The sequence below is a fragment of the Panthera pardus genome, unplaced genomic scaffold, assembly GCF_024362965.1.
Source record: "Panthera pardus isolate Hobbes unplaced genomic scaffold, ASM2436296v1 HiC_scaffold_16, whole genome shotgun sequence".
NCBI classification, from domain to species: domain Eukaryota; kingdom Metazoa; phylum Chordata; class Mammalia; order Carnivora; family Felidae; genus Panthera; species Panthera pardus.
In genome coordinates, this window is record NW_026526721.1 from 138,063,906 (window position 1) to 138,086,083 (window position 22,178).

Sequence of the window (22,178 nt, forward strand, 5' to 3'; positions counted from 1 at the left end):
GAAACCCCTCCAACTCTCTGTGAGCAGTAATTGGCCTCTAGAGGTATGATCCACCAGTCACTAATGAAGATAGCCCTAGACTTCTCTATGGGAAAAAAAAAAAAAAGAATTACATAAAGACACAGAAGCCAAAATGCATTACCTTTTTAAATCTCCTTTGTGAAAAGGTCACAAAGGAAGGGTGTGGGAGGAATGGGTAATTCACAGAGAAGATAGAATCCTCACTATGGCTATTCCTAATATATATGCCTAAATAGCACTTGGTAAGGGAATTACCTTTAAGTCTTCATGAGTTGTAATATTATCTGGGGAAGTTTGTCCATTATTTTTAAAAAACAAAAGTATTGGGGGAAGATACTTTACCATAAAATAACAATCAATGGTAGTTTTAATGTTTGTAGTGCTCATCTGACAGAATCAGTAAAATGCAATTTAAAATTTAAGCATGAATTTATTAATTATCCCTAGGGATATGACATCACTACAGCATCGTTGGACACAACTGTGAAGATGCTTTTCAACAATTACTTAAAAGCACATTATAATAAGTGATTACTTGTGGAAACCAGGTATATTTACCCACAGGAAAAAAGAGAAAACAATGCTACCATTATACAAAGGGGTTCTTGGAGCATAGCAGCATTATTTCAATTTCAATAAAAGTGAAAACCACATTTTTACACTGGAAAACTGCTAGATGAATCATGATAGTTTTTAAGAATTACTTTAAATATTGCATGCAAAAGTTTGAACAAAATCGCCTTTGAAATGTGAGATTAGAAAAAAGGAATATTCAAAATTCACATCATAATGTATATAATAAATAGGCATATGTGAGCAAGTGAATTAAACATTAGACTAATGTAATTATTCCACCTATATCGCTTGAAGTTTACATTTGAATGAGACCAGAGATAATTGCATGTTTTGTTTACTGTTGGATATTACGTGCATCACATAATGTTTGACATGTGCTGGGCATTGAAGTATTTATTGAATAAATATAGTTGCATTAAAACTCTCCTTTGATCTCTCACTGGCAAAAAAGTAAACTTGCTTGTGCTCAGGATATCATATTAGAAAATATGTATTATATTTTTGTTGAGCTTGAGGTGAGGGTTTATGAGAGAACAAAAAGGAAAATAGCTTTACACAAAGACTTGTATATGTTGCTATCAATATACTGATTAAGACCTGTTTATGTTGCTGTTAATACTGATTATTTCTTAATCTCTCTTTTAAAATGTTAGTGCCATTCTCAAAAAACCTAGATCCTCTTACTATGAAACATAGTGTGTGTTCAATGAATTAAAACTATTGGGTAGAACGTATGTGCTTTATAGGCAAATATTCCAGAAGCAGTAACATGGGCTCTTCAAAGTTTATTCTTTCCTTCCTCTGCTATTTTAATGGAGCACAAAGGACTTTTCTATGTGTACGGAAGCACTGGCTTAGAAATAAATCTGTGTTATGGGCTAGGCCTATCTGCTTGATCAAGTTGGACAGATTGCCTGCTGACCAGTAAAATTAATGAAGTGAACAGACTCTTGGGACAACTTTAGGAAAGAAGAAAATGTTCTGAGCTACAGTTTTCTCAACAGTAATAAAAAAGGAATTGAAGTACTTTATAAAGACTGTTTTAGCTCTAAAATTTCCATACTTCTAAGCTATTTCCCAGCATTCCAGTGTATGTAAAATGAGATTCTTTCTGTAATTGACTGATTGTGTCTTGTACCTTCAGCCCTTACTTATCTTGAGATTATCTTTTACCCTGATTAAGGATCAGTAAGTTATTTCCACTAAAAACCAATCATTATATAGCCATCCCTACAAAAGGCCTATGGCTTTCCTTCACATGGCACAAGCTATAAAGGGTTTTGACTGGCTCAAGTTGCTTACGCACTCAGATAGCCTTAAGAATCAGTAACTGTCAGAACAAAAAATGAGCAAGGTTGGATTTCCATGTAGTCACTGAAATGACTGCTTTTTATTTTGAACTGCTTCCAGGATGTGTCTTGCAGTAAGCTCTTGTATAGTGAACACCTACTTTTGCCCCCAAGGAAAGGTCTGTGCACCATGGGGAATGCAAAAACGGAAGCACAGTCCTGGGCAGTATGTTCTGGGACTAGAGTTTCTCTGTTCTTACTTGCTTCTCTTTCCTTTTTAGAATGTCAGTGACATTAGTTACATGTACAGAAATCACAGGGACAACATTGGATGGAATGATATGCTCAGGATTTTAGAGTAAGAATTCTTGAATTGGATTGGAAAATTACATCAAATTAGCTTTAGCATCCCTCCCAACCTTAGAATTTTATAATTTCCCAAATAATCAAAAACTAATACAGCAATACATGAAGCTGCTTTTTCACATTTTAACCCTATGGCCTGTGTTTTTTACACTAGGAATGCCTCCTCATACCTTTTCTCCTTACTATCTTTTAAGACTCAGATCAGACATCTCTTCTAAACATACATCAGTCCAGATAGGTGACCTCTCCTCTCTGCTGTCATGGCAACGTGTACAAACACGTACGAAAGTGCTCTTCATTTTCTCTCTAACCACAGGTTACAGTTTTGCTTATAAACCTTTGTATAGTCACAGCCTAGTTGATTGCCCAGTGAAGTTATGTTGAATCGAACTGTAGAAATCTTAACATTTAGTACAAAATATAGTCAGAATCCCTCATTTAGAAGTCAAAGCCTATATTGAACTCCATTCTGAATGGCTTCAGCTTTAGAATACCTACATAATCTACCTTAAAAACAAAATCAGGAAGTATAAGCCGACACAGTGTGCTTGAAGGCCTTTTTTGGAGGAAAAGAAAGCCATTTTCTATTTGTAACATTTCAAATTCAAAATGTATTCGATAAACCAATTCAACAACTGCCTGTTTTTCCACTACTATTAGTCATGTCCATTTCTATGTCCATCTTCTTTAACATTCTTAAAGGCATATGTTTTTGATTTGTAACCTTGTAACCTAATAAAAACCAAGTTAAGTGTCCATCCAGGTTTATTTTTCATTCTATCTAAACATTTCATGAAGTAAGACACTGTGAATAAATTTCCCCCTGTTGCATCCTTAGCTTTTTAAAGAAGGATGATTCATTCATTCCATTTATTATTTGTCTATTATGTGACAGCAAGTATGCAAGACATTCAAATATAATTATAAACCCAAGAAATGTGATCACTGGCCCCATGAATGCCACAGCCTATAACACAGGGAGTTGCTGGGCACCTATATTACATAGTGGGAAAATATGAGCAGGGTCTACAGGAGGACCTAGGAGGGACACTTAATACACATTTTAGTGTTAGGTTTAGTGGGGGGCCTATTCAGTGAAAATATTTACTATCAGGCCATTTACAGAAAAAGTTTGCCAGCCCCTGAGCTGTAGGGTTGGCTAGGCTCAAGGCCCAATATGGCTTCACCCACCTATCTGGCAGTTCATTTACCTACTAGTTAGGTTGCCTCCCGGTTTTTCTTTGTGGCCTCTTACCAGTCAGTAGACTAGATGAGGCTTCCTCAGAACACGATAGCCTCAGGATTTCAACAGTGTGACACCAGGAATTGCAAGAAGCTTCAAGATTTCAACCGTATGAAGCAGAAATTGCAAGAAGCTTCAAAACTCATACAACATCGTTTTCTTCACTTCTATACATTAAAGGAGGACTCAAGACCAGCCCAGATTCAAGGAGTTGACAAATGAACTATTATCAATTAATGGGGGAAGTGGCAACACTGTGTTCACACCACTTTGCACGGTTATACTACACTGTAAGTGCTGTTTAAGTTGGATCCCATAAACTTAGGTATGCTATGTTTTATTTTCATTGACTACCACATTCAAGAGTAAAGTGCCTGTATCTTGACTGAAGTATAATTACATGAATGTATAATTTGTCAAAATTTATCAAACTGTACATGTAACATGTATGCATTTGATATAATTAAATTATACTTCAATAAATAAAGCTGTATTTTTTCAAAGAGTAGAGTGGAATACAATGAGACTACAAAACTAGGAAGTAAGCAGATTGATCAGTCATGGTTCTCCAGAGAAACAGGAGAGTATGTATAAATGCATGTGTTTTTATATACATAATTACATATATATTATATAACTTACATTTATTATACACACAGATTTATTTAAAAGAAATTGGCTCATGTATTGTGGAGGCTAGTAAACTTGAAATCTAAAAGGCAGGCTAGAAATACAGGCAGGAAGTTCTGCTATAGTCTTGAGGTAAAATTGCTTCTTCTCTGGGAAATCTTTTTGCTCTGGAAGCCTTCAACTGATTGTATGAGACCCACCCATTATCAAAGGTAATCTTCTTTAATTAAAGTGAACTTAATATAGATTCTAACCACATCTATAAAATCTACAGTAATACCTAGTGTTTGATTAGTATAGACCAGCCAATTTGACATATCTCATGCCACATGCTTACAATACGTACGTACTGATTTTTCTATTTCTAATAAAGCCAAAATGTATCTTGTTCCCCATACTAACAAAACCAGTTTTAAAAGACCCATTTAAAAATAATTTTTATCCATGTATAATTTTATGTGAGGCATAGCTAACTTTTAATAAAGTAATATTAAAAATTCCTTTTCTATCAGTTCATATCCTGAATCATCACAGAGATCTTGGGAAAAGTCTAATTTGTATTTCTGTGAGCTACAATATTCAATATTCAATTGAAATACCTGCCATAACAACTAGACAATCACTAGGGTTATAGAACACCTGAGTAACACCACCGACCAACTTAACCTAACTGACATGCATATAACCATCCACACCAACAGCTGAATACACACTACAAACTATTTTGAAGCATACATCGAGTATTCTCTGGGGTAGACCACACACTGTGTCATCAAACAATTCACATATTTTTAAGAGGATTTAAATTACACAAAGAATATTCTCTGACTATAATGGAATAAAACTGTGAACAACAACAAAAAAACTTGGGAAATACTCAATTATTTAGAAATTAAAAGCCATAGTTGTAAATTGCTAATAGATCAAAGAAGAAATCACAAGGAAAAATTTAAAATATCAAACTAAGTACAAAAACAACTTAATAAAAACTTATCAGTATTTATGAGATTCAGTTGAGTCAGTGTTTAGGAGGACCTTTTATCTTTAAACACCTAAATTAGAAAGGAAGATCTATAATCAATAATCTAGCCTTACCTTAAGAAGCTGAAAAAAAAAAAAAAAAAGAAAAAAAATCAAAGCTTAGGTAAGTAGAAGAAAATAAAGATCAGAACAGAAATCACAAAGATAGAAAACAAAAAACAAAGCAAATCCATGAACCAAAATTGAGTTCTTTGAAAAAGCAAAAGAACAGTTTACTTTAACTAAGAAGGAAAGGTAACAAATTACTAAAATTAGGAATAAAAACAAAGGTCTATCACTATGGAACACAAAGAATTAAAAGGATTATAAGGAACATAGTGAAAAGTTTCATACCAATACATTGGACAGCTTAGATGAAATAGAGAAATTTCTAGAAAAACATAAATGACAAAAACTGACACCAGAAGAAAGAGAATATCTGAATTTACCTATATAGTACAGAAATTAATAATAAAAAAATCTTCCCACAAATATCAAAGCTCAGATGACTTTATTAGTGAATTCTACCAAACATTCAAGTATGTGTATATGTACACACATATATATACACACTCCAATTCAAAGCAAACTTTCAGAAATAGAGGAGCGAATATTTCCCACATATTAGGCTAAGATTAGCCTGATATCAAAGCCAGACTTCACAAGAAAGGAATGCAGTGGTGACAATACAGTATCATTTTTTGATTTTGTTGGCGGAAGGGGATAATTGATCTTTTAACATTAGTTAGCAGTATCTGTTACCCTAAAGAGATGGGAGTAAATTTCACTTGGTTACATTTATAAATGTAAATAGAACTGATTTTTGAGGACTTGTTCTATACTAAGCACTGTGCTGAAGATTTGGATGTCAGAGGCAAGTGACAGTCCTTATCTTTAAATTGCTCACTATCTTGTAGAAGAGGACGGAAATGTAAATAAATAGCTGTTGTTATGTTCAAAAGCACTATAGCAATCCGTTGAATGCATTGTAATAGAAAGGAAAAGTATCAATCTCAAAGGCATTGGAATTACTTCAAACAACAACAAATGCTTGAAGAGCCTTGAAAAATCTTAGAGGACACTCATTTTTTTATGGTCAACAGTTTGGACTGGATCCTGAAGGGGTTTCTGCAAGTATGGGAATATCAGTCAGGCTACTAGATAAAGATAAGACTTCTAAGCCTGACCTTATAAATACACCACAAGAATCTTTGTGTTGCAGACTAGGATTTTTTTTATGTTTGTTTGTTTGTTTAGAGAGAGCACGAGGATGTGAAGGGGAGGAATAGAGAATAAGGGAGAGAGGGAATCTCAAGCAGACTCCATGCTGTCAGCACACAGTCAGATGCAGAGCTCGATCCCACGAAACATGAGATCAGGATCTGAGCAGAAATCCAGAGTCAGATGTTTAACTGACTAAGCCACCCAGGGGCCCCGCGAACTAGGAATTTTTAACAAGAGTGATTTTCTGAAGTTTGACAGTGCTCTATTTGGTAACAAAAGGTTTTAAAGAGGTTTATAGGGGGCAGGGGATACCTGGGTGCTGGGTGGCTTAGCTGGTTGAGTGTCTTTGCTTTTGGCTTAGGTCATGACCCCAGACCTGTGGGATAAAGCCCCGAGTTGGGCTCCATACTAAGCCTGGAGCTTGCTTGAGATTCATATTCTCTCTTTCTCTCTCTCTTCCCGCCCCCCGCCTCGACGATTGCCCCCCACTCCCCCCACTTGCATGTGCTCATTAATTAATCAAAGAGATTTATGAGAACATGAACTAATTCTTAATTTTCACTTTGGCATCTGCTTAGTCACCTCTTCTACCCAAGTGTCCTCTTCTTGGCTGTCCTTAACTTTCCCCTCCTGAGCTTTGCAAGCACCAACTCCATCACAGTAGCCTTGATAAAGTGTCTACATCTTCCACCATTTTGGTCTCAATTCCTAGGGGTTACAGTTTCATCAAATGGGTTACCTAAACCATGCACCCAAAGTCCATTACATCCATGCCATTCAGTCTTAACCTGGGCCTTCATCTTCTTGGCAAGTGCACCTTGACTCCTTGGCTTGCTACCCAATGTAACTTCATTTTTCTTCCCCTTTAAAAGCCCAAAATATTCTTTACAGATCTATTTTCAGTAGATATTTTCCTATGTTACTAATGACATTACTCCTCTGGTAACTTTACGTAAGCACACATAAGAGTTAAAAACACTTTATACGGCTAATGAGGTGGAAAATATTTGACAAAACATGTAACAATTATGACGAAATGGTAAACATGTTAGGGGAAAGGGTAGAGAGAAGTCTTTTTCTAGCTCTATCAGATTGGAAAGTGATTTTTCATCAAGAAAAACCACTGTTATTCAATTTAGAGGGACAGATTTCAGAGACACAAGCCTTCAGAATAAGGAAAGAGCAAACCATGAATAAAACCCTCAGAGACAGAAGAACTCAGAGGAACAGACAGCAGACATTGTAAAAGCAAACTTCAAGTTCCAGAACTGAATTGAAATTTACAACAGGTATTAATCAGAGGAGAAAGCAATGCACATACAGTTTTTGAGGCTGCTAGATTATCAATATAAACATTGAACATGACAAAGAATTGAAAGTTCTCTGCAATCAGGACAAGGAAGGTAACCATTCCAACACAGACATCTTGGAACCTGAAACAGATGTGACTAAGAAACTCATCAAATGACTTAAAACTAGGAGAAAACTATGAGCAGGACAGAGATATTTTCCTAAGGTTTCACCAGTTATTTCTTGAAAATATACCCAAGATTTAACTTGGGAACATACTGTATGTTGGGGAAATGTGTTGTAGGTAATTTACCATCATACTTACTTGAACTACTAGATGAACTTGACCTTATACATTCCACATAAAATTTTACTCAAAGTCCTTTTACTGTCTCTAGAAAGTCTTGGTTGATGATACTAACGGTGTATTCAGAATTTTATTGACTTAACTAAACCATTAAGACTCTGGCCATCAGGAATAGGAGACCAGAAAAACAGTCCCCGTTACAGAATGCTGTCTTACAGAGATTCAGCTTTGATGTCGGTCTCAGACCACACATTCCTATCATATTGCTTTAAATTAATCTCAACCGCAAACACAAGGAGATCAAGCTCATTGGCTTGAGTTCACACATACACTCTCATCATGACCTCCACATATCTGTACAAGGCATTAACTCCTTGAGCACTTTGGAGATTGTTACTTTGATCTTTCTGGGAAGCCAGAAACTGAGTATCCAGCCCAATAGAATATGAATATGGGAGAGATTAAGGCTTCTTCCAGGTGGGCTCAGCAGAGGATAAATCCTAGCTCTCATTCCTAGGGGAAGCTGAGCTAGATAGGGGTTTTAGAGAAGTGGGTCTCAAATATTACCACTAAAAGTCATCTAGAGGGCTTGTCAAAACACCTTACTGGGACCCACTTCAGAGTTTTTGATTCTACAGTTCTAGGATGGGACATGAGTTTTTCATTTATTACAAGCTCTCAGGTGATGCTCATAGTGCTTATCCAGACACCACACATAAAGAGTCATTGTGTTAGGAGGGAGGTGATAACCACATAGGCCCAGGGGTTATGTGGGACTGAGTAAATGTGGGGAGACACATCAAACAGGTCCATACAGACAGACCTCATTCATTCATGTACATCCTCCAGTTGACTTCCCTCAGACTGGGATATCCGGAGGTATGCAATAAAGTGTAATCTGAATAAAAGCTGACAAGACTATCCTTTCACCCACAACACATTTATTGAGTGCCTATTGTGTAGCAGATGCTGAGCCAGGCACTAAGCATTCCGAAATAAAACACGATCCTTGCTCTTTACGAGAGCATTCTATTTTGCGATGTTTAAAACAATGATTCTTCCACCTCCATAAATCATGTTGCCTCTGGCTTCTCATTTAATGGCCTTTCATTCCTGAGGAAAGTCAGATGCTGCCTTGAATAAAGAAATCATTGTTCAGGTTTAAACTTAAAAATACATAAATTTTCTTGAGTCCATAGCATGAGAGAAGTCCTGAACGCCCAGGCTCTGTTTAGAGACAAAATACTTTGTAAATTCCAAAGCCTGACTTATTTATCAAGAGCAAACCCTGGAAATCTAAGCATGGAGTTTTATTCTACAGAATAGAGAGAACTTGATGGAGTCACAGCTCCAGTCACAGAAGGAAAAATACAAATTTCTCTGGCTTCTGGATGGAAAATGCAATTTCAGAAATAAATTTTGATGAGATATAACCAGGGTAAGATTGTTGTTTCTCTGGCACTCAGTATTTTAACGCCCTTGAACATAGGCCCAGAGGGGCAATAGATGTTAAAAACTTCAAGGTGACAGAAATTCAACAACAAAGATCCCACATAGCTTAACAAAGAATTCCAGCACAGCTCAGTTGGGGATCTGCTTCCCCTTAATCATGGCATGAATGGTATAATGTTGTCCATAGAGTAAAGGGGTGTAGATTACAATCTAGAAATATTGCTTCCCTCTTTCCCTATGCTTGCTCAGTACACGCTAAAGATTCCTAAGTTACCACATGATTGTATGAAACATACAAGAGACAGGTGAAAATTTAAAAATCAATGTGCCTACTGAAGGATCACAGTAGTACAAGGGCAAGGGACTCCTAAGGTCCAGGCTGGGTTCTAGGCAGCTCAATACCAGGAGGGAAGTGAAACATCTGAGCCACAAGAGGGCGGTAGCCCCTGATGAGGCTGAGGCAATGAACCAAGCAGTAGGGATGCATACTAAGGCTCACCATGACCGCTGCTGGCGAACTTTAAGCCATGCATTACATCAGGCATAAACTTGTCACCTGAAGACACAGCAAGGACAGAGAGCAACACCCGAAGACTCGGCTTAAATGAGCTATATCTCAACCAAAGGCCATAAACAGCATCACCATAGGGACCCAAGGGCCCTACAACCACTTATAGGAGATTGGGTAAAATCTCTCCTACACTCTGATGACATAAGAAAAAGGAAAGCAAGAGAGGAAAAGATCTTGAAAGACTGAGCTGTCGCTCAAAAAGAAACTGAGTTTACCAAATGGAAACTCCTAAACTGGAAGATGCTGTTTATCCAAAAGATACTATTTTAAAATGGAAGACACTAATTTATCCCTAATAAACAAGCTGAAATGTATAATTGTTTATGCTGTGGTGGTTATTGCTGCTTTCTTCCTACTTGTGAATAGGGATGGGGATTCCAGGGAAAAAAAAACAGAATATTTAACACTGAGATCTGTTTTATTATGGAGAAGGAGGGAGTGATTCTCAAGTTGCTGTGAATAAATTGCAAATCCACCACAGTCAGAAATTCCTAATATATTTGGGTTATGTCTATACACAGATAATTATAAGAAAAAAATCACTCCTTTGTAGGTTAAGATGGGAGATCTCAGGCTCCAGATGAGATTGAGACCTCTAGGTAAAGCTCAATGAGAAAATGGGACTCAGAGTTGAGAACATAACAAACAAAAGAACTACCAACACCACCACCAAAAAATTCACCAATCTCCGGGGGTGGGGGGGGGGGTTGGTGGTGAGGAGGACATTGGTCCACAACAAGAGCTAAATAGGTGGGTTAGATGAGGATGACACAGGCATATAATGCAACAGGGCAGTAACTAGAAACCCCATTATCAGCTATGGGAATGCTATGGATGTCCTGCCTCTAATAGGTATCCATTAAATATATTTTAATTTTTAATTTTTTTTTCATGTTTATTTAATTTTGAGAGAGAGAGAAAGACTGAGAGTGAGCAGGGGGAGGGGCAGAGAGAGAGAGGGAGATGCAGAATCTGAAACAGCTCTAGGCTCAAGCTGTCAGCACAGAGCCCAATGTGGGACTTGAACCCAAAAACCGTGAGATCAAGACCTGAGCCATTTTTCCACAGGGGAGCATGCTTGGTGGAAAGTGTGAGATACTACTGATGGTGAAAGATAGGGTCCTACAACCAACCTTTTTGGGTTTTATTTTTTGTGAGCATTTTAGTGCTGAATTTGACAAGGAATCGAGTACCTCCTGGTAATGTGTTCAGATTCCAGCTCTGCATTCCTGGAGCAGTCACTGGCATCAAACCTCGGTCTAGCTGTCTCTGTCGGGCTCAGCTGGCGCAGCAAAGAGAATGATGGATTCCCAGAGAAGGAAGCCAGATGATTCCAAAAGCCACTCGATTATGATCACTGTCACCTTGAAGAACATCCTCCTATTTTCAGCACTGGCTGCTATTATGCACATAACTGGAAGAGAGGGTTTTAACTCTAGGCCCCTAAGCTGGCGAGTGAATTTCCTGGGTCAATCACTGGACAGTGAAGGACAGCATTATGCAACTTCAAGGCAATCAGAAGTTACTTCCTTAGAGTTTTTCTGCTGCTCTGATTGGCCCAACGAGTTTCAAGAGATAAAGATAGAAACCACAGGGGGGGCACGAGGTTTTTCCGACTCAACTCTCCTCCTTCCCTCCTCTCTCATTTTATCTCAGTGAGCCCACAGAAAAGTAACAGAGTTAGTAACTCCATTGGGTTGTCCTGCTACCAAGCAAAAAAAAAAAGTTTACCACGTTACTGACAGAACTGAGACCCAGAACTCAGAGTAGTTCATCTCGAACTTGAATTTACACCTTGATAATTATCAGATTTGATATTGCACATGCATGCCATGCCTCCTCCCACAATGTATGTGAAAGTTCACACAGATCCTAGTAAGCACTGATCATATTCGTTATGTATGAAAAGAAAGTGTGAGGTTTTATTTAATGCCTTCACATCTTGGGGCAAAAAAAAAAAAAAGTGTTTAAGTCTAAGGTAAATGATTCTAGGGAAATATAAGTTTGTAATTAAAGGAACTGATTTTTAATTGGAGATCCTCTGAGGCAGAGAGCTCAGAATGCCTGGGAACATTGAAGAATTGAGTACATTGTCCAGTCTTTCAAGTAGAATTGACTATATGTTAAGGAGGCGATTGAAGGTTTGCCTCTGATAACAGCTGAGAAAAGCCAGAAGCCAGTGAGAAGCAGCCAGGAGCCACAAAAAGTGGCCAAGGACAATGCTGTCTGCATTTACATAGGAAGCTTTGACGAGCTCAGCCAGGGGAAAAGGTCAGCAGACCAGAACCCAGCAGTCCTGGCTCTCTTCCAGGCTCTGGCAACCATTCCTAGGGTGACTCATCTGAGACACTACAACCTCTGCCTCAATTTCTACACCTGTAAAATAAAGAAACTGAATCACACAGGCCTGGAAGTCTCATCACACCCAGAATCCATAGAACCTGAGTGTGAGTGGCCCCCTCTTTAATCTCAGGTGCTTCTCACTGAGAAATTCACAGAGCCTTGAATATCATTAGAGATTTAATTAATAGCACTCTTTTTGACCAGAATTGTATTCTGGTAAAAACAAATGCATTGTTGATTTTTTTTTTTTTTCTAGTCTCAGTTTTCCCAAGCCAAAAACAAGCAAGAGCTGCTAATTCCTTGTATCCACCACCTGGGTGTTCTGAAACAATGCCAGTTTTATGTATTATGTTGAATTGCCCATTCCCACCAAGATTTGAAATTTCCAGCATTTTGTCACTCAAATGGTATCTCCTTGACTATCATTTATTACCCAAAGTGGCACAATATTACTGTCAGAAATCTTTTACGCTCCCTCAGAAAATGTGTTCATGGTACCTATACTGATACAAAGATTCTATCCATAGGGGCAACGATAATCAAAAGTCATGGTGGCAATAATTTCTTCTCATCTCAATGTAGAAAATTACTATGATTATTTCTATTCACCAATAAATAAAATATGTGACCAAAATGGCCCTAGGAAACCTTCAATTTATAGATCATGGGAAGCGCACTCTAATGTTTTGTTCCTAAGTATGTTGGACCAATTACCAGGTCCTGTTAACTTGCAGGGTCCCAGCCTCCCTCCCTGCTGTGTTGTTCAGGCTTCCAGAGGGAGGAGCGCATCTTACAAATCAGACCAGCTATGAAAGGGCTCACCGGTGCTCGCGCCATCCATCACGTCCCATGTCTGCAGTGGTGCCACACCACACGGGCCGTGCCATCACGGACCACGACCTTGCTGTAGCTCCACCCGAGAGGGCAAGGGGTAGCGCTAGGTTTGCAATACTCTTTCAGTGGTTACAGTTTCCGCTACTCCAAATAGAGCCGCATCATTGTCTCTTAACTTCCACTGTCCCCTTTCACAAGGGAAAGGTTAATGCCCCTTCTTGTGGCCTGTTCTTAGAACATATCCCACAGAAGACCTGGGGAGCTCCCCAGCAACCCATGGTCTTTTCTTCTCTCATGCAGCCTTCTAGACGTTTCCCAGGACTGCGGTAACAAAGCACCACAAACTGCATGGCTTAAAACAGTAGGAAATTTTTCCCTCACAGTTTCAGAGGTCAGAAGTCCAGAATCAAGGAATTAGCAGGGCCCTATTCCCTCCCAAGCCTGTAGGGAAGAATCCTTCCTGCCACGTCCAGCTGCTGGAGGCTGCAGGTGATCCTTAGCTTGTGGCTGCATCACTCCAAACTTCACATTCTTCTTCTCCGGGCATCTCGTCTATCACTTACAAAAACACCCGTTATTATCTATCCGGATAATCCAGGATGATCTCATCTCAATTAATTACCTCAATTATATCTGCTAAGACCCTTTTCCCAAATTTCAAGTTCAGTTTCCAGGACATGGTGCACACATATGAGTGGGGGCAGGACCGTCTTTCAACCGCTGTGAACCTCTAGCTCTTTCCCAGAGAAGCTTAGACTTGTCTGATACCCTGTTGTCATATTACATGCAGCTCTCTTCCTCACAGAGCCACGAGGCAAGTGGACCATAGAGCAGGTTGACTTAGAACCACTGCTCCTTCTTGATCTGTAGATCCTAAAGCTCAGTGTAAGCCCCCATGCCAGATTTCCTCCGTACCCAATGGTTGCGCTTTGCTAAGGAGGTGTCTCTCCCTACTATAGGATTCCTACCTCTCTGCAATTGTCTGTTAAAATCTTTATTAGACTGAACTGTGAAGGAAGGCACATTTCAAGTTCTCCCTTACAAAGCTTCTGCACACTAGAAAATCAGAAAATATAGGTATATGCTAATATATGTTAGCACAAACATGTATACATTTATTTACATAAGTATATATCAGTGTATATATATTTTTAAAACATAGAAATGTGTGTGTGTTGGGTGTGTGTGTGTGTGTGTGTGTGTGTTCGTGTCATTGCTATCAAACCTCACACTGGCTTTTCCAACTCTGTGCTCCAGCCCCTTCATGATATCCAGTTACCTGCATAATTTATACATTTTAGAAACTTAACAGGAAGCAGACAAGAGTCATGCTAACTTTCTTTAGAGGTCAAATAATGAAAAGCCAAATCTCAAAATATCTTCTGAATCTTTGGCTCTCAAGTTATAGAACGATAATTGATGCCAGGGATACAGTCTGAAGTCTTTTACTTTTTAAGCTGGTTGCCAGTAATGATTGTATCTTATAAGTCTTCATACATTTTTTGAGATCAGGATGGGAAAAAATGCAGTTTCATATCTAATCTCTGATGCCCCCTCAACCCAACCAATGACTTCATCCCTCTTCTCTTCCTGTTTTCACTCATACATTAAGAGAGAAGCTTGGGCTTGCATCAGAAAAGGATCGAGGACCAATAAATGGGACCACAGGACTGTGTGGTATGGCCTCGGCTCAGAGGAGTGTGTACACACTGGGGAGAGGGGTTAAGGAGGGTTTGATATGGTCACCTGTCGTGCAATTTTAGAACTTGAGTTACAGTTGATTTCACTTAGGATACTCAGAGCCATGGAAGCACAGGGCCAGCCTGGGGTCTGACAGAAACAGACCTTCTGACATGGGCTCCAGTGCATAGAACTGACCTACATTTAGAACGCTCCCTCATTTCAGCAGCAGAAACCTGCATCAAGTGGAGGTCCTGTCTGTCGATGCTGTACCTCTGGCCTACCTCCTTGTGTATCATGTACCCAGTGGAGTGCTGGATCTCACTCTCAGGAAATTTGTGAGCCAGTTCAATACACTATATTAAAAATAATATAAACTTACAATTAAATTTTATCTAGAAAGAGGTAATCGATATAATGGAATAGATATACATTAATTCTTAATTATTTCTTTACAGCTTACTAATTCACCAGGGCTAAGGTATCATCTCTAAGGGCCTAGAATTTATTTGCTTTGTCCACTATGGGCTTCACATCACCTGGCACAGAGACGGAAACCAGTTCCCCCATCTCTCAAAGACAGTCGTAGGAATTCATGGACAAACGGATCCGCAATAGACATACTGAATTTGTCTCTAATTTTCTCCTTCAAAGTATGGTTGGGATTTCCTCAGATCCTAACATCCAAATTTACAGTCTTTTTGTTATGTCTGGACACACAAAGAGGGCAAGGAAAAGAACCAAAGAGGGTGGGGAAAGGATGTAGAACAGACAGTCTTGCCTCTAGGAGTCCTTCTTAAAGGCTGTGTTGTCACCCAGTTTGTCAAGCAAGCAGCACCTCTTCTAACGTTCGTTTGGCAAGAAAATCAACACTTAGAATCCTTAGTCCTAACAAATTAGGCGGGATGTCATTTTTAACATTTCTAATGCGATCCATTTCCACCTGAGGAAAGGCAACCTATCTCTTTGGAGCCAGTTACACCCTTCTAAGAACAGTCTACTTACATTGAACCACTGCAGGATGGAATACTCCATGAAACTGAGAATCATTACTAGGTAGCAGATAGAAGCACTTAGGGTCATATTTCTTATTGCATGTATGTGATTATCAAGTTTAACTGTATAAGATATTAAATGTCTAGTAGAATAGACACCAGTGGTGCCTATCCAAACCCCTTTCTCAGATCCCCCACGCTGCTTATATTTGGGGTATTCACATTCTTCCACTTGGCACTGTGTCTCATCTTCCACTCAGAGGTAAATCTTCATTCGTCCAAATCTAGTATAGTAATCCCATTCCCCTTGCTAGTGATTGGTTAAGAGCTGGGTATATATGATGCCTTTGTGGCCAACAGTGGTATGCTAGGGACATTGAGGAAAGCTTTCCCCACGAATTAAAAAACAAACAAACAAAAACAAGAACACCAGAAAAGATGGTCCCTTGCCTTTCAGTGGACATTCTTACTTCTTGAAGTACATTGTACCAAAGCAGCTATCCTGTAACCATGACAGGAGGCAGGACAGCGAGGTTGATAATTTCATAATCTTTGAGTGGCTTAATTCCACAGCCCTGGAGCTGTCCTGTCCCAGGATTTCTTGTTATTTAAAATAATAAACATCTGTATTTTTCATGCCAGTTCTCAATGTGCTGTGCCCACACCATAAGCATCAGCACCACTCAATTTTTTTAAACATATGTAATTGTAGGCACTACACCAACTTACTGAATCACAACCTCGGGGCAAGTGGTCCAGCTATCTATTAGTTAGCAAGCCCTCCAGATGAATCTGACTTATGCTCAAGTTTGAGAACTGGTTTAGCCTACTTGATAATACCTGATCATAGGGTTTAGAATTTTATAGGTAATAAAGAACAAGTAGATTGTTTTCAATAGAAAACATCATATACTTCTCAGGTGAGCTACTCTACTAGTCCCCAAATGTCAACTACTGTTTGGGGACTGTGAGCAAGTCATTTGACATCTTTTTGTCTCAGCTATATTTATTATACAAGTGTCTCTTGGCTGGACACTAAAATGTTCTATTACATCTGCTATGATTATCTAAGTAACCAATTATGTGGGGAGGGGTGATCATTACTAAGATATTCTGCCCTCTTCTTTTATAATAAGGAAGGTGAAGTGAAAAGCTGACATGTGTTTTCTAAGAAATTTTGAGGCAAAGGACTGGGGGAAAATGTAGGAAACCCTCCTAATTAAAATACCAAGCTTAAAAAGATGGGCTTTGAGAATACAGGAGATATGTGAAGCTATAGAATGCAGCATTATACCCGACCACAGAGTTTGTATTTAGGTAACAAGGGACTCCTTCCCTTTGGTTTCAAACAGGCCAGCACCCTGCAAAGAATATTAGTGAAGGTGGTAAGTGCATTAGGAAATACAAGGTAATACTGAAACAACTCGAATACTAATTGTACTTGTTTCCCTTTGATGATTTTCAATTATATTCAGCCATACAGTGAACCAGTAACCAAAAATTTAATTACCCAAAATAACAAGGATCTAGCATAAAATCATAAATAAGGAAGCACATATATATTCAACCTCTACAGACTGGTGATGTGAGGTCCACCAGGAGACGAGTGCCAAGCAGCTTGCAACACAACTGTGATCAGCTCCAACAAAACACAACTTTTGCTGTAACCTTCTTTTACCCTGTTTACACTCACATAACTATGACATTGCTCTCCCATAGGCCTCACTACAAGACGGATTTTATTTTCTTCCAGATTGTCTCTCCAACCATCGTAATTTCTAAGTTTAGCTAATAACCCACGCATCTTGACTGTGTCAGGGAAGAGCAGTCTGTGCAGGGGTGGTGAACAGTGGCTCTGGAGTTAGGCTGCCTGGGTTCCCCATCTCATAGAGTAATGTAAGTTAATATATTTAAAGTGTGGAGGACAGTCCCTGGCACAAAGTAAGTGCTCAGTTAACTCTTAACATTATTCGAAAGTAGTGTCCCTCCCTCCCTCCGTGTCTCTCTCTCTCTCTCTCCCCCTCCCTCCCTCCTTCTGTCACAGAAGACATTATGAATTAGGTTTTAAGCTTCTTCAAGATGTCATTTTGCTTTATCTACTTCTATCCCCAGCACTTAGGAGAGTCTTTACTAAAAATTTACTCTATGAAGGAGTTAAATACTGTCTGTTTACCTACTAGCTCACAGTTTGGCCTTTGAACCATTCTGGGGTTGTTTATTTTTATTTAGGTACAGAAATGCCTTGATCGTTTTTTGGTTTTTTTTTCCCTTTGGTAGTTCTTCTTTGGGACATATTTGTATAAATATTGTTATTAAGGCAAGTGGTGTCATCTTTATGATTCATATCTCATATTGCCAAGCTGCTATCTACAACCACTGGGTCCATTTATAGTACCTCTAGTAATATCCAAGTTTGCCTGTTTCCTCTATCAGCAGAATGATTTTTATCATTATGGTAATTCAAAAGATGCACGATGGTGATGATTACCAATTTGGTAGTATATTTTTTAATTAAAAAATTTTTAATTTATTTATTTTTAGAGAGATACAGAGCAAGCAGGGGAGGGGAAGAGAGAGAGGGAGAGAGAGAATCCCAAGCAGGCTCCACACTGACAGCACAGAGCCTGATGCAGGGCTGGAACCCATGAACTATGAGATCATGACCTGAGAAGAAACCAAGAGTCAGACGCTTACCTGACTGAGCCACCCAGATGCCCCAGTAGTATAGTTTATAAGTGGACTTCTAGGACAACTGGGATAGATTTTTTGCCTTCAGAGCTGGCCAGGCACATTCCAGGCATGTTGTTGGTAGACTTAATTGATTTACAGCCATTTAAAAGTTGAATTCCTTTCATTGCTAATAAGCCTAGACATTTATCAAGGATGTCCATACATCCACATAAAATATATGAACAGCTGAAAAAATATACATTACACTATAGTGGGAACAGGAGACATATATAGATGTTTGCTTCCTAAGGCTGCCATAACAAATTACCACAAACTAGTAAAGGCAATTTATTCTCTACAGTTCTGGATATGAAAAATCTGAAATCAACATGTCAGCAGGGTCATGCTGCTTTTCCAGCACACTGACTAACATACACTATTAACCACAATTGTACTCTGATCTTTACCTGTATTTCCTTAGTTGACATTTAAGCCTTTTACTTTAAACCTGAAGGTTCAATTTTTTAGCTCATTTATCTTATTTCCTTCTTACTAGATGAAAAGCAATTCTACTAAGTGCCCACAGATACCTCTGGAAGGGTCAACCCTGTGTATCTTCAACTCCACAGTCAGACTGTACCAAGGCTATCGAAACAGATGCCACAATCAATCACTGTATTGAAACCAGTGCTTCAGATATAAGCCCTGCTTACAAGTGCTGCTGCTCTGAGAGTATGAACTCTTACTGGAAAATAAACTAAGTGACCGTCAGTCAGGTTGGGCACATTTCAGAACTTCTCATTTATCAAAGTTATTGGTGAGAAGTAACTTTCATTCACTTATTTAAAGGGGAGTAGCATATACTCAAATTAGCAGAAAAATAAAAAAAAAAGAGGTAGGACTTATTTTTTTTTAATGTTTATTTTTGAGAGAGAGAGAGACAGAGCATGAGCAGAGAGGGGCAGAGAGAAAGGGAGACACAGAATCTGAAGCAGGCTCCAGGCTCCAAGATGTCAGCACAGAGCCAGACCTGGGGCTAGAACTCACAAACCATGAGATCATGACCTCAGCTGAAGTTGGATACTCAACCAATTGATCCAGGCACCCTGCGAGGTAGGACTTCTAAAATGGCATAATAAGGAGCTCAGATTCTCCCCAGCAAAATAAATGTTTAACTGGTAAAATTTATTTTGAAATAATTTGAAGTCTCTGGAAATCGTACTAAGAATACATCAAATGAAGGAACCTTGATATATGACAATATACTAAGTCATGGAAAGAATAATCAGAGTCCATGGCATTTAAGCCAAGATTCACTTGCTTACATACCCTCCCAATCCAGTTCTGTGCTCCAACATCCCCCAACGCCCACCCAGCATTCTAAGCCATGCTGGTACAACCAAGAAGATGGTGAATTTATTCAGCCACATTATTAAACACAAACCAGTGACCAAGCAAACCTATGACCAGGCAAACAAAATAGTAACTTCTATAGGAATCAGTGTCCAGAATTGCTTCATTATCTAAAATGTTTTCAACCAAAAATTAGGAGACATAAAGAAACTGAAAAGTGTGATCCGTACATAGGGGGGAAAAAAAGAAGGCAATAAGAGCTGCTTTTGAAGAGGTGTAAATGGTGGGCTTAGCGGCCAAAGACTTCAAAGCAGGCACTGAAAAGATGTTTAACAAACTAAATGAGACCATGCTTGTAGCAAGATCCCTTCAAATAGAGAAGATCACTAAGAAGTTACTAAAAAGAACCAAATGGAAGCGGTGGGAAAGTACAAAACTGAAATAAAAAATTCACTGGAGGGGTTCCACAGTGCATGTAAGTTGATAGAACAAAGAACAGCAAACTTGAAGATAGATCAACACAGATTACATAAATCTGGAGAACAAAGAAAAAAAAGTATCAACAACAACAACAAAAAACACAGCATCTCAAAGAAATAGGAGACATCATGCATACAAGCCAATGAGTATAATGGGTGGGAGAGAAGAAAGTAAACAAATTATTACAAGGAATAATGGCTGGAATCTTCCACAACTTGATTACAAAAAACATTAATCTGTATTTATTGAGCTATCATTAGGTGTCTACACTATCTAGGGCTCCTGAGAGACACCCCCCCCCCCAATTACTGTAAGCCTGCTGCTAACCCTTGCATCTCAAACTCCTCCCTGTAGTCATCCCTTCACTCTCACCAAGTCAGAGCACTAGCCCTCTGCTCAAAGCCAGCTGTTGCCTCTGTACCCTATCACTTTGAGTTTCAGGTCACTATTCTCTTCTCTTCCAGTGTCTATGTTGACCTGACATTCTATGAACGTCAGTTTTCCCTCTAATGTATTTCCCTGACTGCTAGAATCAATTCCTTGCCCCTCAGTGGCACCCAGTCCTATCCTGAATCCCAGCCTCAGAGCTAGCAAGAGTTCACACAGTAAGAACTAAGCACTGCATTACGAAACAAAACAAAAATAACCCTAGAAAGGTATGTAACTTCTGCCCATTTCAGAAATGGGAATATTAAAGTTTAGAGAAATTAAGGAAGTGCAAAGGATCACCTTGCACGTAAATGGTAGAGCTGAAAAATGATCTGTATCTTTCCATTGTATAGACCACCTATGGGTCTTATGGCTAAACATTATTCTTTCTGTGTTTGTGGGTCATAGGGTCCAACAGTTTTCTGTTGCTACTATAACCAATTATCCACATTAACACAATACAAATTTATTGTCCTGCAGTCCTATAGGTCAGATATGTGATGCAGGTCTCACTAGGTTCAATCAAGTGGTCCATATGGCTGCATTCCTTCTGGAGGTTCTAGAGAAACTGTGCCTCTTGCCTTTTCAGCTTCTAGAGGCTGCATTGTATTCTTCAGTGTACAGGGCCCTTACATCTCCAAATTGGAAATAGGTGGTCAAGTCTTTCCCGCATCTCAGCCTTGACACCTGCTCGTTTTCTGCCTCCCTCTTCTACTTTTAAAGATTCATGTGATTACATTGAGCCGAGATGGATAATACAGGCTGACACTAAGTCCAGCCAATTAGCAACCTTAATCCCAGGTGCAACCTAATTCCTCCTCACCATGTAAAATAACCTATTCCAAAGTTTCAGGGATTAGGATCTAGACTTCTTGGGGGCCATTACCCTGCCTACCATAGAGCATGAGCATAGCTGTCATTATAATGGTGTGGCAATCCCATTCTCCTCCCCTGCCCTATTTCTCCATCCCCTATTCAACACCTACTTCTACATAGCAATCTTGTATTAGGTTATGCCTTTTGATACATTTCATGTTTTGTATCACAATGCACACACTGTTTTCCTCCATTCATTTGGATTTCCACACATGCCTGGCTCAATGAATAGGCTAAGTTGAACCAAAGTGTATGTGATGGATAATAGCTTAAATATATTACTCTGGCCACAAAACACTGGCCTTTTAATAATTTCCCCACCCTGTGACTTAATGCCAAAGGAATAAGCTGAGTCAATTATTATAGGCCCTTTCAGGGGTTCTCTGGACATACTCTGGGGGCTGAGGTTTGAATGGGACTCAGGTTTTATTTAAGTCTGTCAACATGCTCAGGGGCTGTATCAGTTAAGGTTTTTTTGTTCTTGTTCCAAGTGACAGAAATGGGTGGGGTAGTTTTGCGGGTTTTTTTG